General features: G+C 41.8%; 1 protein-coding gene across 2 annotated transcripts in view; it reads left to right on the top strand.

Moving 5' to 3' along the window:
- Positions 1 to 499: 499 nt before the first annotated feature.
- LOC135709516 (aquaporin-like) overlaps positions 500 to 16,767 on the top strand; it is a 32,981-nt gene continuing 16,713 nt past the window's right edge. The window contains exon 1 of one of the 2 annotated variants that reach the window (XM_065231913.1): positions 500 to 682. The gene's annotated coding sequence lies outside the window, so the exon portion shown is untranslated. Of the gene's footprint in view, positions 683 to 754; positions 858 to 16,767 lie in introns of those variants that run through there. The other variant, XM_065231914.1, reaches the window with a different exon arrangement.

Here is a 16,767-nt window from a genome sequence, read left to right as displayed (position 1 = left end):
AGGGAAAAAGAAAAAAAAAAAATCACTGACAGTAATCCCTCCCTTTTTGCGGTGGGTGGTTCTGTCCACCCACCGCCGTTTCTCGGCTGTCTTTCAACCAATTTCGCTGATTTTTTTCAAGTGATTCGTGTCAACCATAAACTAGTGATCTACTGGAAATCAGCTCAATTGGTTGAAGGGCAGCTGAGAAAGAGCGGTGGGTGGAAGGTACCACCCACCGTATAAATGGGGGAAGTTTCTGATTTCAGCAAAAAATACTTTCCTTATCGCGAAGAACCCCTCGAACCTACCTGCGGTAGTAAATGCACATTCGAGTACATTCGAGCTCGAATGAACACATGGCACGCTGCTGATAAGCACAGCTGTAGGTACCTAACAGGTCAACAGGCTTAATCGCGCCTAGAAGCAGTTGTGCTGTGCGACAGGCGCCTCCTCCTCGACAAGAAGCTCCATTATCAGTTTCGCGCTAGGGTAGTGCGCGTCGTTGTTCGTTGTTGTAAGCACCGACGCCATCGTCGTCGTCGTCGTAAGTCGGCCTTAATCAGCGTATCAGCACAGTTCTGTGTGGTGTGCTATATGCCTTCGGTAGAAAATTAAACTTAAGGTAGTGCTGTTTCGTCGGCGTTTGAAGCAGGACGCGCAGGATTCTTCCTCTCTCCGAGTTCCCAGTGATACCGAATAGGTGAGTTAGGTTCCTTGAACTGACACCGGCTTTGAAGAGGCAAAGGGGGTATGTTCCAAGATAAGTGCATTTTGTTTGATTAAAATAGTGCCTCACGTGTGTGTGGAGAAGAGTGTTGTGCAAATTTATCTACCACGTTACACCGGTGATCATCTTGGCTATATCAATTAGACAAGTGAGTTTCAAGGAGACTGAAGAGAAAAGAATACATTAACACGTAAAAAACAGCAGTGTGAACCTAGGGAATGATATCGAACAACGCGGGACTAATGACCGTTGGTATATAAGAATGGACTTGCTGTTTAAAGATGTCGGTCAGCGATGAATGGACGGGAAAATAAATAATTCTAAAGAAAGAAACGCAAAACAACGGTGACGGTTCGTTCGTAAACCTTTCTTCGCACGAATCGATGAATTTTGGTTGGAAATTTTCGTTGTAAGTGATAGCTAGCTACTCGTTAAAACAAGGCTTAAATAAGAGTTCAACTAAGTGCGGTATGAACGGGTCTCGACCGGTGGAGTAACTCGTTTGTGTTTTATTGATTTCATACATAAAACATAGCCCTTGATGGGAATATATTAGCCGATAATCTATGGATGATTTTAAATGATACACGGGCGAATCAATAAAGAGGAAATTCAAATTGCAGGTCCGATAGTGCATACGCCAAAATGAACACTAGCCAACTTTGCACTCAAATCGAAACTGTAAAATGTCATATAGAAAAAAATAGCGATCTATGAACACCAATTCGTTTGAGTGCATAGTGCAGATAATGTGGCTACATAAGCCAATTAAATTAATTAAATATTTACTTCAGTAATCAACAAGTTCCACTAGTGGACCGCAAGTAGGTGGTTCACAGCGAACGATTTACCTGTGGGAATAAGTGCTATTAATCAATCAGCAGACATATTTTTGCATCGACAATACAGGAAGCATCTAATATTGACTAATATGAATAGGGTGGATCAGGATACCGTGAAGTACCGAAATTCATACACCTGATGGAATCCCAAGTAACAAATTTTGTTTTGATTGGGGTTTTGTGGACCATAATTTAGACTTGTATAACTATTTAAAACCTAGATAAAACCTGCAATGTTACTTGGCATGGGTATAAGAGAGTACACACTATAAAATAACTAATTTTACACGTGATGGAATCCATCTTTGACATAAAAGATAAGACGTAAACAAACATGTAATGTAATATTAAGTGCTCCGAGACTGAAAAGTTCGTTGCTCGACGTGTAGGTCATCATGATATTTTTTTAGAACACCCCTTTTTGGTTCTATTTTGAGGTCCCAAAAAACTATGCAAAATTTGGGGACAATTGGTTGTAGCCCGGCTTTCCGCAATGCGTTTGAAATTTGTATGGACATTAGTATGGGAAAATCTAGTTTTGGCACTTTCATTCATAGGGACCGCAATTGTACATGAACCATGCAACCAAATATATCATATCCATCCATTCATGCCTTTTCCAAATGTTGCAATGGCGACCCGCAAAATATTGCTTCACGCACCATCTACCGTTGAGAAAGGTCAGCAACAATCATTCAATTACAATCGAGGGGTGCGAATATAGCACATATTACAAAAGTAACAGTCAAATTATTTTCATTAATTACATTGTGTACATTGTGTACAAATTTATCTGACATGTCACTGCTGTCATCAAATAAAATGAAATACAGAAATACATTCATTTGAAATATTAAACAATTTTCATTTGGTTTACCCCTCGTGACGATAAACAAATACATTGGTAGCCTTTTTGGCTACAGAGATGCTTTCATCGCTAAAAATTTGGTTCGCCAGCTAGGTGAAAAAGTGGATCGTATTGTTAATATAATATATTTGATGCAACTAATCATGTAAAAGTACAGCCCAGAGACGATGTTAAATAAGAGACGCGCGAAGAGTGAAGCCAAAAGAACCAATCGAACCGTCCAACGCGGTTTCAATCGAGCAATGTAAATAAACACTAGCGCTTCACGACGAAAAGCGTGGGGAGTATTAAGATTGGGGTTGAATTTAATTGTTGTGGTTGGTTGGTTGGTTGGTTGTCTTTATTAAGGAAAATTTATTTGTTGATTGTTGAGGGAATGCGGTGCTAGGTTCGAGTGGTCACGAGTGGAGGCACGGTGGTTTCCACCGAAGTTGGCACTAGTGCTGTGTCGATATTGATAAATCCGATATTATCGATAAATATTGGGTCTAAATTATCGATACGATAACCTATATTTAAAATCCGATTTCAACAATAATCGAAATTTGATATGGGATTGATGTTAATAATCATCCAAATGGTTCCACCGTCGGTGATTCTAGCTCCAGTTGAAAAAGCTGATAGTGAATAATTTGTTGGTGATGAGCCAACGAACAAGATCTCTACCGCTAACTTGGTGTGAAGCTATGACGAGCGAATGGTTCAACGCCAGAATAACCAAAGAACAACCAAGTTAACGCGTCGCTCCATCTGGAAGGAACTTTATTTATTCGTGAGAAGTGGTTTTAAACTAATGAAAAGTGCCAGTTTTTGGTACTTGGAAGACAAATAAGATTTTACTCTCGTTCTGTACGTTGAATATGACAAAAAAGGCTGACTAAAAGTAAATTGGTACGCCCCTCGCTCGCCGCTACCACGCTCAGCACTAGAGGGAATCGAAAATCTTTGGCAGTGGTTTGTTAACACTTCTATAGAGAACAACTGGAGCAAGTTTGATCAAAGTAGTCGATCGCGTTCAGAAATAACGTCAAATGGAGCTCGAAAGAAGAAAAGTATTGCGCACAAACACCTGGAAAATCCGGCGTGGTCGGGTTCAAAGCCTTCTAATGTACTGAAGATTAGTTAATTAATTTAGCTTTATTTAGGAGGCTTTCAGCCTTAGGCTGGTTCGCCTCCAACGTACTGAAGATGCCAAAAACAACAGTTTGTCGAGTGCTCAAAAGCTACAAGGAAACCCTGAGTGTGGAATGGAATCAGCGAAAAAACTGGAACCAGGCATCGTCAGCTGCGCAGCAAGGTGTTAAGATGCGTTAAAGCCAACCCGGTCTTTCGATCCGAGATGTGGCCAGAAGGTACAACGCCAACTTTTAAACGGGCGCGGAACATCCTTTCCAGGGAAGGATACAAGTCGTACAAAGCCAGTAAACATCCGAACCGGCACATGAAGCAGAATTCAGTAGCCAAAAAGCGTGTACCCAACTAACAATTTTCACAATGTAAACGCTTTACGCATTTCATTTATACAGCCTCAATCTGTATTCAAACGTTAAACGATATAAGGAAACCTTTACTCAACCTCTATACAATCAAATCTGACGAACTTAGTCAGCTGCTTCTGGCTGTTGGGACGGTTGGGACAAGCTCTTATTGCATGTCCATTAACGCTTCTATACAGCTGTTATCCTGCTGTTTAGTTGTGTGTGGACTTGAAAGGCGCTTAATTCAATCTTTCCCCGGTTATCAAATAATCACTACAGAGCTTTCTCTTGAAACCAAGTTAAATATTGTTTACGCTATTTTGACGTAGGACTACGTCTTTGATTTCTATATGGGGGTACACTTTGTGAAAACCGAAAATGGAACATGTAACAAATTAAGAAAGATTTTGAACGTTAATAACTCAGCTGCCCCTGGTCCAATTTCAATAATTTTATCACCAATCGATCAGAAATATGGCTACTCATCGATAACAATACTTCCGAATGTTGATTTTTAACAAGAAACTATTGAAAAACTGGTAAATGTCCAGCATTATCCAAAAGCGTCGAATTAACTAACAAATACACCAATTACCTACATACATATGCTGTTCCCCAGCACAGTCGTCAGAGAGTAGTAAGTAGACGAAACAAGTCGAAGTGGCATTCGCCTCCGATCCTTGGGCGCGTGCGAATAGGGAGGATTGAATTGCGTAATATTGTGCACACTCATCGCCATATTCAGAACCAAACGCAAATTCTCGAGATAACTACCATCCGTCGTCTGGCTTGCCAAGGCGGTGTCTGACGTATCTCCGGTCTGATTTACGAGGTGTGCTGAAGGTGTTCCTGAAAAATGAGATCCGTGATGCTGTCACCTACACTAAAGGGTGATACGGTCAAAATTCGGTCAATATCAACTTGACGTATTTCTTTCAATTTTGCATTTAAAAAACCTGAACACCCCTCATTTTGAAGGTGTGTGTGTGTAGAATGTTGCTCCTATTTTGATTTTGGAATTCACTCTTCAGTTGTCAAAATGCCGTCCAAGCAAGAAGAGCAGCGTATCAAAATTTTGCTCGCGCATCGCGAAAATCCGAGCTACTCGTACGCAAAGTTGGCAAAATCGCTAAAAGTTGCCAAATCAACCGTTACAAATGTAATTAAAGTGTTTGGGGAACGTTTGTCGACAGCCAGAATGTCTGGATCGGGGGTAAATCGAAAACCGGAAGCCGCTGAGACGACAAAGAGAGTTGCCGGTAGTTTCAAGCGAAACCCTAACCTCTCTCTCCGAGATGCCGCAAATAAGCTGGGTGTATCGTCTACAACCGTGCATCGAGCCAAAAAACGAGCCGGACTATCGACTTACAAGAAGGTAGTGACTCCAAATCGTGATGATAAATAAAATACGACGGCCAAAGCGCGATCCCGGAGGCTGTACACGACGATGCTGACGAAGTTTGACTGCGTGGTAATGGACGACGAAACCTACGTCAAAGCCGACTACAAGCAGCTTCCGGGACAGGAGTTATATACGGCAAAAGGAAGGGGAAAGGTAGCAGATGTTTTCAAGCACATGAAACTGTCAAAGTTCGCAAAGAAATATCTGGTTTGGCAAGCCATCTGTACCTGTGGCTTGAAAAGCAGCATTTTCATAGCTTCCGGGACTGTCAACCAAGAAATTTACGTGAAAGAGTGTTTGAATAAACGTCTGCTGCCTTTCCTGAAGAAACACGGTTGTTCCGTACTGTTTTGGCCGGATTTGGCATCTTGCCATTACGGTAAAAAGGCCATGGAGTGGTACGCCGTCAACAACGTGCAGGTGGTTCCCAAGGACAAGAACCCTCCCAACACGCCAGAGCTCCGCCCAATTGAGAAATACTGGGCTATTGTCAAGCGGAACCTAAAGAAGACCAAAAAAACTGCTAAGGGCGAGCAGCAGTTCAAGGCAAACTGGCTTTCTGCGGCGAAGAAGGTGGACAAGGTGGCTGTACAAAATCTGATGGCAGGGGTCAAGCGTAAGGCCCGGCAATTCGGATTTGGAAAAGCGGAAGCCTAACTGAATATTTTTCCTGAATTTTATACTAATTGAACTTGAAAAAGAAATTTAATTTGATTTTTTAAATAAACGATTTCACCGATTTACACGCGTTTTCCCTTGACCAAATTTTGACCGTATCACCCTTTAAACACGCCAAGCGTAAGCGGCCATGGATGTCATCTACGTTTTGAAGTGACAGAGACGCACTCTGTTTGGTTTCGGAGGTTAAATCATCACCAACTTTGGCAACAAAACGGCTCTTTTCAGGGTCACCAAGCTTATTACAGTAAAGAGTAGGAATATAATTCATCTGCCTGTTTGTCCATATTCAGAACCAACGATCACACAAAATACTCATGTAATCAAACTGGAAACAGGGGTACAAATTATTTTGATCAACCTTGATCAAATTTGAATCGCCACGGCCGGATATTTTCGATGGAAGAAGCAACAATCTAGCATCTAATTCGACGAATACGGCAGGAAACATTTCTGGATCAACAATAGAAAAGGGTCCATCAGCATTTGTAAACAAACCGTTCCAAAGCCCATTCCTCACAAATCGAAGGCCGCTCACACAAACCAACACCATCATCGTGTAGGTAGAAGTTTCCCCTATCCGATGATGGTGTTGGTTTGTGTGAGTTGCCTTCGCTTTGTGAGTAAAGGGCTTTGTAACGGTTTGTTTACAAATGCTGATGGGCCTTTTTCTATTGTTGATCCAGATTTGTGAAGCTGAGTTATTTACGAAAGAGAGTGTCGATGAAGAGAATCGATCAATGTAGACCGGACCTATTGTAGGATTTGTTTTCCGTACTGAGCTCCAATGCTACCGACGCCAGGGAGGCAGCTCCCACTCCTGGACCCTACCAATCGACCCATCAAGTCAACCAGGAACCAACGGCTTTACTTCCCGAAGGAAGGCGTGATCAGAGATGTTATGCCTTAGAACACGCCGGTGGCGCCGACTGAGATTGGACCCAGCCCTGCTGGGGTGAGAGGTTTTCACGCTAACCACCGGCGCCGATATCTTTAAAGGTGATATCACGGCGAATGAGAACAACCCAAATTTGAGTTATCTCAGAAATAAGAAATAAAGTGCAGGAACTCAGCGATGAGTAAATTTGCCTCATGTTTTCCCAGGGTTTTCCAGGATTTTCCAGGGAAAAAATCCCAAATTTGAGAAAAGTAAAGATTGGATTCACTCAGTCTATTGGTACTACTCCGAGACTGAATAAAATGTTCGTCAATTTCCTCATTTCCGGCAGATTTTTTAGGTTTTTCACAGGAAACCATGAGACAAATTTACTCATCGTTGAGGTCCTGCACTTTTGGCGATTATGAGTGAACTAAACTCAAATTTGGGTCGTTCTAATTCGCCGTGTAAGCAAAAGAAATAAAGCCAGTGTCGCTACTTGATAGCAAACTACTCATAATGGGAGTAGTAGTAGTAAAATTTACGTTTATTTTCTGAGCTTTTATGTTTCAACATATGATTTAACATTTCAATTGGTTAGCCTTTGACTCTTCATCTTTGTTCTAGTTAATTGGTTATTCTAATGTGATGAGTGCGTTTAGCGCTAATTTACAGGATACCCTTTGTGGGATTATTTTGGTTTGAATTTGAAAATTTGATAACCTACCTACTTGAGCACATAACTACTTAAACTAGGTTTCCAAATCACGAATGATCTGGTGGTTTGATCGCAGACAGGCGACTCTGAACCTTTCCAGCGTGAACGTCTTTGGCTCCTCGAGTGTTTGAAGACCGGCCAGGTGGTGAATCTCAGAATTACGAGTTCGCGGTGGACTGTTAAGGATCATTCTGAGGATCTTGTGGATCCTCTGAAGCTTTAAGTGGTGGCACTTTGCACAACTCTCCCAGATTGGCATACCATACTCAATAGCCGGCAGAATGATTTGCTTGTGGACAGCAAGCTTGTTTTTGAGGGACAGGGTCGACTTCCTGTTTATCAGAGGGTAGAGCGACCTGATCAAGATGTTACACTTGGTGGATGTCTTGTCCACATGGGATCGGAATAGCAATTTGCTATCGAGGGTGAGACCAAGGTAGACTACTTCACTCAACCATTCAATGGGAGTGCTATCAAGATGGATCTTGACGTTAGCAGGCGGAACAAGCCGAGGTGAATACGAGTGTGGAAACAGAATGGTTTGTGTTTTAGCTGCATTGATACAAATCTTCCAGCTCTTAAAATAGTCGGACAAAACATCCAGGCCTGATTGTTAGAGCTAGAGCACGGATCACTCGACCCTTATAGATGGTGGAGGTGAATATTGACAGGATACCACCACCCGGCAGGGGAGGAACGTCTGACGTGAAAATGTTGAATAGGATAGGCTCAAGCAGACTACCCTGAGGGACCCCTGCATCAACGTTGAACGTATCAGAGGGGACCCAAGCAACACATTTTCATGGAATTATGTTGAGTAAACTTCTATACAACTAAAACCAGTCATACGAAGGTTATATGATGATGATGGTCCCACCTCTTACCCCTACAAAGGTAAACTGTTGAAGAACTTGTGTGTTGCCTGGGGACATTGTTCAAGTAGACCTGGAATGATCTGCCCGACAAGTAGTTTTTGATGATCAAGAGGTAGATCGGAAAGTTGTATCGATGCAGCTTGTACACTAGACCATCATGCCAGACATTGTCGAACGCCTTCTCGACGTCCAACAATGCCATGGCAGATGTATTGGAAACGGACTTATTCCGCTAGATGATGTTAGTAACCCGTGCGAGTTGGTGGATGGTAGAGTGGCCTTTCCTAAACACGAATTGCTCTTTGAGAAAGATGTTATTATCACTGGAAAACACCAGCAGACGGCTGAGTATCAATTTTTCGAATAGCTTCGAGATGGAGGACAAGAGGCTGATGGGAGGAGTCTTTGTAGCTTTTATACCACTTGGTTGCACATCATTTTGCTTTAACCTGAAAATATATATAAAAGAGCGCTGCTGTATGGCATTAGCTCATTTTCGCTTCGGACGGCGTGGTGAACAGCAATAGAAGCAGTAGGAAGGTGGTGGCTAGACCACTCCTTAACACCTAACAAGCAACAATTGACTGGTCGTGGTAAAAGAGGAAAAGGTCTGGTAAAGGAGGCCCCAAGCGTCATCGTAAAGTTCTTCGAGATAACCGCCATCGGTCGTCTGGTTCGCCGTGGTGGTGTCAACGTATCTCCGGTCTGATCTACGAGGTGTGCTGAAAGTGTTCCTGGAAAATGAGGTCCGGGATGATGTCACCTACACTAAACACGCCAAGCGTAAGTGGTCATTGATGTCCTCTTCAATAAAACGGCCCTTTTCAGGGCCATAAGGCTTACAAAGAGTAAGAGTTGGAATAGAATTTATCTGTGCTTGTTTGTCCATATTCAGAACCACAAGCCCCCAACGACCACACAAAATGCTCTCCAGAGTTGTTATCTTGTAACCAAACTTGGAAGCAGGGGTGCAAGTGATTTTAATTGATTCTCTTAATCAACTTTCTATTTGAAAAAAATACTGTAAATTTGGTACGCCTACAATTCAAAAACGGAAAGAGTTGAGATAATAGATAATTGATGAATTAAAAGAACTAAATGCTCTTCATATTTATTCCTTCCACTAGCGGTCCTACGTCAAGCTTCCGTTCGTGCCCCTAGGCACAGACCCTTCTACTTTTTTTAATAAAGGAATTTATTGAGTTTATTTTGTTGCGAATCAAATTAATCGAAATTAACACCACACCAAATTATTCATCCTGCACCACCTGGAATTGAACTCGATACGACCGCATTGGCTATCCTTGACACTACCAACTGAGCTACGCCAACACTTTGCACTGTCGTAAACAAACCTACATGCACTTCTACAACAAAATCGCTGGGTAGAGTGCATATCAATCACTTTTCTCGACTAGTGCCTTCAGCTTTCTAAAGGAGCAGAGTAAAAGCTGTAAAACTGCACACGTCTAAAAATAAACCTAGCTGACTGTAAAAATACTTCCGAAGTAGCGCTAACAGAGTTTATTAGCTGAGTACACATTGTTTTGTTGTTGAAAAAACACTTTTCAGGTTTATGTTATTCAGCAAGAGTGGTTGGTTGTGTAGAAGCATTCAAATGAGTAAAATATTTACTTTATTGACTTTGTGACATTAGCGTTTACTGACTGTTGTTATTCAGTACGACTGACAAACTGAATAATGGTTGTGAAAAAGTTGAGTAAGCGCTCTCCAAAACTATATTGCTAGCTTCTGCTTGCAGCTGTATCTGCTGCTAGAGGAAGATCACTTGAGGTGCATTTAAAGGGTGATACGGTCAAAATTTGGTCAAGGGAAAACGCGTGTAAATCGGTGAAATCGTTTATTTAAAAAATCAAATTAAATTTCTTTTTCAAGTTCAATTAGTATAAAATTCAGGAAAAATATTCAGTTAGGCTTCCGCTTTTCCAAATCCGAATTGCCGGGCCTTACGCTTGACCCCTGCCATCAGATTTTGTACAGCCACCTTGTCCACCTTCTTCGCCGCAGAAAGCCAGTTTGCCTTGAACTGCTGCTCGCCCTTAGCAGTTTTTTTGGTCTTCTTTAGGTTCCGCTTGACAATAGCCCAGTATTTCTCAATTGGGCGGAGCTCTGGCGTGTTGGGAGGGTTCTTGTCCTTGGGAACCACCTGCACGTTGTTGGCGGCGTACCACTCCATGGCCTTTTTACCGTAATGGCAAGATGCCAAATCCGGCCAAAACAGTACGGAACAACCGTGTTTCTTCAGGAAAGGCAGCAGACGTTTATTCAAACACTCTTTCACGTAAATTTCTTGGTTGACAGTCCCGGAAGCTATGAAAATGCTGCTTTTCAAGCCACAGGTACAGATGGCTTGCCAAACCAGATATTTCTTTGCGAACTTTGACAGTTTCATGTGCTTGAAAACATCTGCTACCTTTCCCCTTCCTTTTGCCGTATAAAACTCCTGTCCCGGAAGCTGCTTGTAGTCGGCTTTGACGTAGGTTTCGTCGTCCATTACCACGCAGTCAAACTTCGTCAGCATCGTCGTGTACAGCCTCCGGGATCGCGCTTTGGCCGTCGTATTTTGTTTATTATCGCGATTTGGAGTCACTACCTTCTTGTAAGTCGATAGTCCGGCTCGTTTTTTGGCTCGATGCACGGTTGTAGACGATACACCCAGCTCATTTGCGGCATCTCGGAGAGAGAGGTTAGGGTTTCGCTTGAAACTACCGGCAACTCTCTTTGTCGTCTCAGCGGCTTCCGGTTTTCGATTTCCCCCCGATCCAGACTTCCTGGCTGTCGACAAACGTTCCCCAAACACTTTAATTACATTTGTAACGGTTGATTTGGCAACTTTTAGCGATTTTGCCAACTTTGCGTGCGAGTAGCTCGGATTTTCGCGATGCGCGAGCAAAATTTTGATACGCTGCTCTTCTTGCTTGGACTGCATTTTGACAACTGAAGAGTGAATTCCAAAATCAAAATAGGAGCAACATTCTACACACACACACCTTCAAAATGAGGGGTGTTCAGGTTTTTTAAATGCAAAATTGAAAGAAATACGTCAAGTTGATATTGACCAAAGTTTGACCGTATCACCCTTTATTATAACATAAAAAAATTGAATGCATTTTTTGCTGTGTGTAGTTTTAAGTGACACCTCCCACCAATACATGTATACATGAAGGGTTTTGTCCTGTTTTGTTGTTGGCTTCGGTTCGCTTAAATCCACACTCCTGACTTGAGAAAATTATTCCGCAGAAAAAAATCCGTCGAAATTTCCGGTGGCAGCAAAATCACCACCGGAATCGTGCAGAGCCTCCTCCACCGAAAACACGAGAAAACTCCGTCGAAGCTCACTGGAACCTCCTTTGGCAGCACCGAAAATCTCCACCGAAATCTTTCGGAAACCTCTCCGCCGTGAATATCTGAAAACTCCGTCGAAACTCCAATCGAAAATTCAGATGCTGCCAAAGAAGGTTTCCAGAGACTTTCGACGAAGTTTCCACGCATTGTCGGCCAAAGAGGTTCTGCACGATACCAGTGAAGAGATTGGATGCTGCAGACGGAAGCTCCAGGCATTTTCTCACGTTATCGATGGACGAAGTTCCGCGTGATTTAGGTGATTTTGGATGCTGCCAGCGGGAGTTCCTGGAAGTTTCAACGATTTGTTTTGCCTTCTCGGCGAATTAAATTCTGCATGAATCCGAAGACGATTCTAGCAGCTGCCAACGTAAGTTCTATGAACTTTGTCTTGTTCTGATAAAGGGTTCATCCACCAGGATTACGTTTTACTTAGTTTGACTAAATAAAATACATTGGGGCTACATTGAGTCTGTTGATGTTGACAAATAAATATATTACAATTATTGCCGTTTCAGTGAAAATAATCCGACGCATCTGACAGCCACAGCATGCTATTAAAGCTGATAATCTGACGCCAAATGCAAATTTTTCTCTGAATTGGCAATACCTACATAAAAAAAATGTGAAATTTCGTTGGCAGGGGAAATTCCGGAGGGAGCTGAATGATTTCGTTGGAGAGTTTCTTTGCTGCCGGAGAAGGTTGCAGGGATATTTTCGTGAATTCTCTACTCCAAGTTTTCTTTTCCTGTTGTGTTTGTTTATCTTCGCCTCGATGCATGTATGTATGTATGTATAGGTGTCACCGAAAAAGTGCATCCTTTGTTTTGAAGTTCACATCCCACTGAATGGTTGATGCAAAGGATGGAAATTAAATGCATTTGATATAAATTAAATGCTTATTCAATGGGCATTCTAAAAGTGAGACTCCCCTAGGGTATCACCGATGAACCGACATGCCACAGGAGCATTTCGTTTGTCCACAATTCGATTAGTCAAATAAGCGATTCGAACTTTGAAACGGGCGATCAGATCTGTCAAACGAGGTGAGACGCAAACCAAGGTAATATAAATTATACGTGGGTTCGTGTCCTTGCTTATCGTATGACGCGATCGGATGAGTAGATTTCGGTAGTGTTTAACGTATTTTAAATATGGCGTCTTGGGCACGAATTTGAAAGTAATTTGTATGAGCTGTCACGTCGGTTCGTCGGTGGTGGTATGCTGCCAATAAGGTCGATTTTGTCCCCAAGCTAATGAATCCTCCGAATTTCCCGGAATTTCGACCAATCGAAAAATAATGGGCAAATTCAAAGCAGAGATTTTGACCAAGTGGCGGGGCAGTCAAGGACATCAAGCAAATTCTGTGTCCGTTTCCACTGTGCGGGCGCTGATGGGCTCCATCAAGAGGAAGGTTCGAGATTTCGTTCGAACTGGAGAAATGTAACCATCTTGCTGTAACTTTGAAGTTTTAATAAAACTACTGCAAAGCAACCATTAATGGACTTTTTAAACTTATTGAATCACGAATTACAGGACTTTTTGTGCGTAGCAATTTACTTTTAGTCAGCCTTTATATTGTAGCGCATAATTGTGTGATTGGTTCCGGGTCATTTGGCGGAATGCCGTTTGGTCGAATGCCGAACAACAAAACTCAAACAGAGAAGGAAAAATCTCCATTTTTTATTTAATTCTGATTTATCTTAATTTTATGACAAGCTGCGTATACTGTGCAAAAAATAACTAGAACAACAGAACTACAAATAACGGCTCATGTTAAAAAGGGTGGCCCAAAATACCCAAAGCTGCCTACTAAAAGCTTATCTTTGAAATAATAATGAATCCATCGACGGTATAGAATTTCAGTTTTATACAATTTACAATTAAACAAAAAATCCCATATTTATAATGTAAAAAAACCAGCATGGCGGAAAGTGAAAAAAAAAATAGGAATATAGTAGTGTTCATAAATTGGAAATCTATTTTCAAATATTCGGCCAAACGTCATTCGGTCAAACGACGTTCGGCCAAACGGCATTCGGCCAAATGGCCAGACACCGTGCGATTATAGCGCAACTCTATGTTTAACGTACAGAACGAGAGTAAAATCGAGTGTTCACACTAAGATTTTGTTTCCGTGTTCGGTAAATTTTACCGAAATCAGAACAGCTGAACGTTCGGTAAAACTTTGACCTTCATTTTAAAAGCTATTTAGTTAGAAAATAATTTCAAAACATGTTCAACCTTGTTTAAATGATCAAATCTTGTTATTTTAGTGGAGATTTAGTTGAAAAGCAATTGAATTGAATTGCATAAATTTTACCGAACAGTTCAGCTGTTCAGATTTCGGTAAAAATTACCGAAGTCAGCGATAATTTCTAAGTGTGTTGCTAGTGGGTTATTTCGGTTTTCAACTGTACCGATAATACCAGGCGGCTCTGAAACTTCTGTCAAAAATAGCAACCTCGGTCCCTCCGCTCCAGTGTGTGTTTTCGAATCATTTTATGTTATTTTTTTTTTATTTTTTTTTATTTTAGGAGGCAAACCAGCCTCAGGCTGAAAACCTCCTTAATAAAGATAAATCAATCAATCAATCATTTTATTTTTTGAATTAGGAAGCTGGAAGGCAATGAAATATGTTTAATCTATTTTCCATTGAGTATCGGATATCGGTCGCGATATTGATATTGAAAATCCGATATCGAAATGATATCGATATTATCGATAAATACGACCTCCTCACAGCACTAGTTGGGGTCCCTCCACACTTGTCACATCATGGCATATTTGCCATGGCCGTAAGAGAGGCAGTTGATGCACAGCGTTACATCACGGTGTGGAGGTCTGCTAAGAGATGATGACCTGAAACAGATTCCGGATGTTGTCCTTCAGCCCGGTAAGTGTGGTGGAGCCCTTCGTAAAGTGGACCAGGAATAACCGGTACCGGTAGCTTGTGTTCGGCAGGGGTTGCCAATTCATGGGATACACTGCCTCTGGTTCCAACTCAGCCTTCACAATGGCCGCCTCGAATGATGGTAAACCTCGCAAACCCACCTTCAGTGGCTTCAGCGACGGTAAATCATGGGTGTAAAAATTCACCGTGTTGCCCTTCAGGAAACTCCCGATAGACTTGTACTCCTCCAGACTGGAACACATATTCAAAGTGTTTTTTATGTTACTTCATACGCGAAGTTTGCGATTTTCGGAGTTGGTTTTAACTGATATCTAACATGAAGCTTTAGTGTGATAATTTATTAGCTAGAGAATGGTCTTTAGAAGAGGGTATGTAGATTGATTTGTCATTAAGCGTGGAACTGATCTTCCCTTCTGTACTGCTCTTCGGTCGTTATTATTTGTGTAACATATAGTTCACTGACTGGAATAATATCAACTGCAAGATCCTACACGGTAACAATCCCACCATCCCATGATTCAAAACTATCACCTAGAGTTTGTTCAGAGAATTCACATGTCACCAACAACCGCAGCGCCATGTCTTCCGATCGCATGTCGCTTATCTCTTCCATTACTAATTGGGCACACTCCCAATTCCTATCATCTTACGCAGTTTTCATTTGCGTATTCTATACCTCGACGAGGCAGTCGGTACATGAAAAGTCCATTCAACCGAAACGCGGTTTCCGACGACTAATCAAGAAAAATGATAAACGTTGCTGAGTGCTGAATTACTAATTCCTGTTGGCTACCGTTAACAGAACCGGAACAATCAACCGAAGTAGGGGATAAAACAAGCAAACAAATTAATCGATCTGTTGTTTGTCGTGCATAGTAACGGGTTTACGTAGGATAACACAAGTTCGGTTACTACCAATGTGTAAAATAATATTTGATAGGGTTGAAAGCGTAATCAATCAATGTCCTTCAATGTGGCACCAGGGTGGTTATATATCAAACAATCTGGTAACCTTTCCAATATCAGCTTAAATGTTCGGGCAATCCCTTGAAGTCGCTGTTGACCGTGACACATTTTCATTCGTTTTCACATATTTTTTTTTGTTTTAATCAAGCATTGTCAAACCACCGGCACCTACAACAGATTACAGCATTTCGTTCAAAGGTTGAATCAAAACAATCGCATTCACCAAATATTCCAGATAAGCTTCTGCCCATTTCGAGATAAGCGGACCGTTGTTTCAACCTCCATAAGGTGCCTACCGGGATGACGGTAGTGCGAATTGTCAGTTATTAGAAGCATTCAGGCAATTTTACGCCGATGTAACGTCCTCTTGCTCAAGCTTGTATTGATTGATTGACCGAAAGAAAAAAAACGTAAGCATGATTGATCAATTCGAACCGGTTCAACTGGAGCAGAATTTGGTTAATGTCAGCCTATGGAATAGACAAAGCCTCACCTAATGATGAGCGCCAGCTCTTGACCGAAGATAACCTCATCCATGGAGCAGCGATTTAATGCGTTTGTTGACTTTCTTCCAAGGCTGTTGACAAGTGCTTCGCACCCTGATAACTTTGGAATCTTGAAGTTACTGCAGTGTAAGCTATTGTAATTTATTACCGGTGCGGGGACGTGCATTTTAAAACATTTGCTGCGTTGTAGAAGAATGTCGCATGCAGAGGCTCATCCAGTGTCAACCGGTTTCAATGTCTTACTCCATTTATTGGCCTTATCATACCAATCAAATATGAAGTGCACATCAGCAGGTGATAATTATCATTACAACAAAGTTGTTTACTAGGTATTTACTAGTGTACGGACGTCACACATGGCGAGAAGACAGAACTGTCATTGCTACTGGCGGTAAATGACACTGCATGCGTCTTATCTCCCGACAACTAAGCCACGAATCATTCTGGAACAGCTACTGCTTGGTTTCGTTCTGCCGCTAGATATCTAAAACCAACAGCAGAAGAGTGTGAATAAATGAATGCAATAAGCGTGGCTCGATGTGATCGCGATCGCGATGGTTGCCACTCTAAT

This window comes from Ochlerotatus camptorhynchus, unplaced genomic scaffold (genome assembly GCF_037179485.1).
Source record: "Ochlerotatus camptorhynchus isolate MF236.1 unplaced genomic scaffold, CSIRO-AGI_Acam_v1.1 ptg000361l, whole genome shotgun sequence".
NCBI lineage: Eukaryota > Metazoa > Arthropoda > Insecta > Diptera > Culicidae > Ochlerotatus > Ochlerotatus camptorhynchus.
This window is presented reverse-complemented; position numbering and strand designations above follow the sequence as displayed.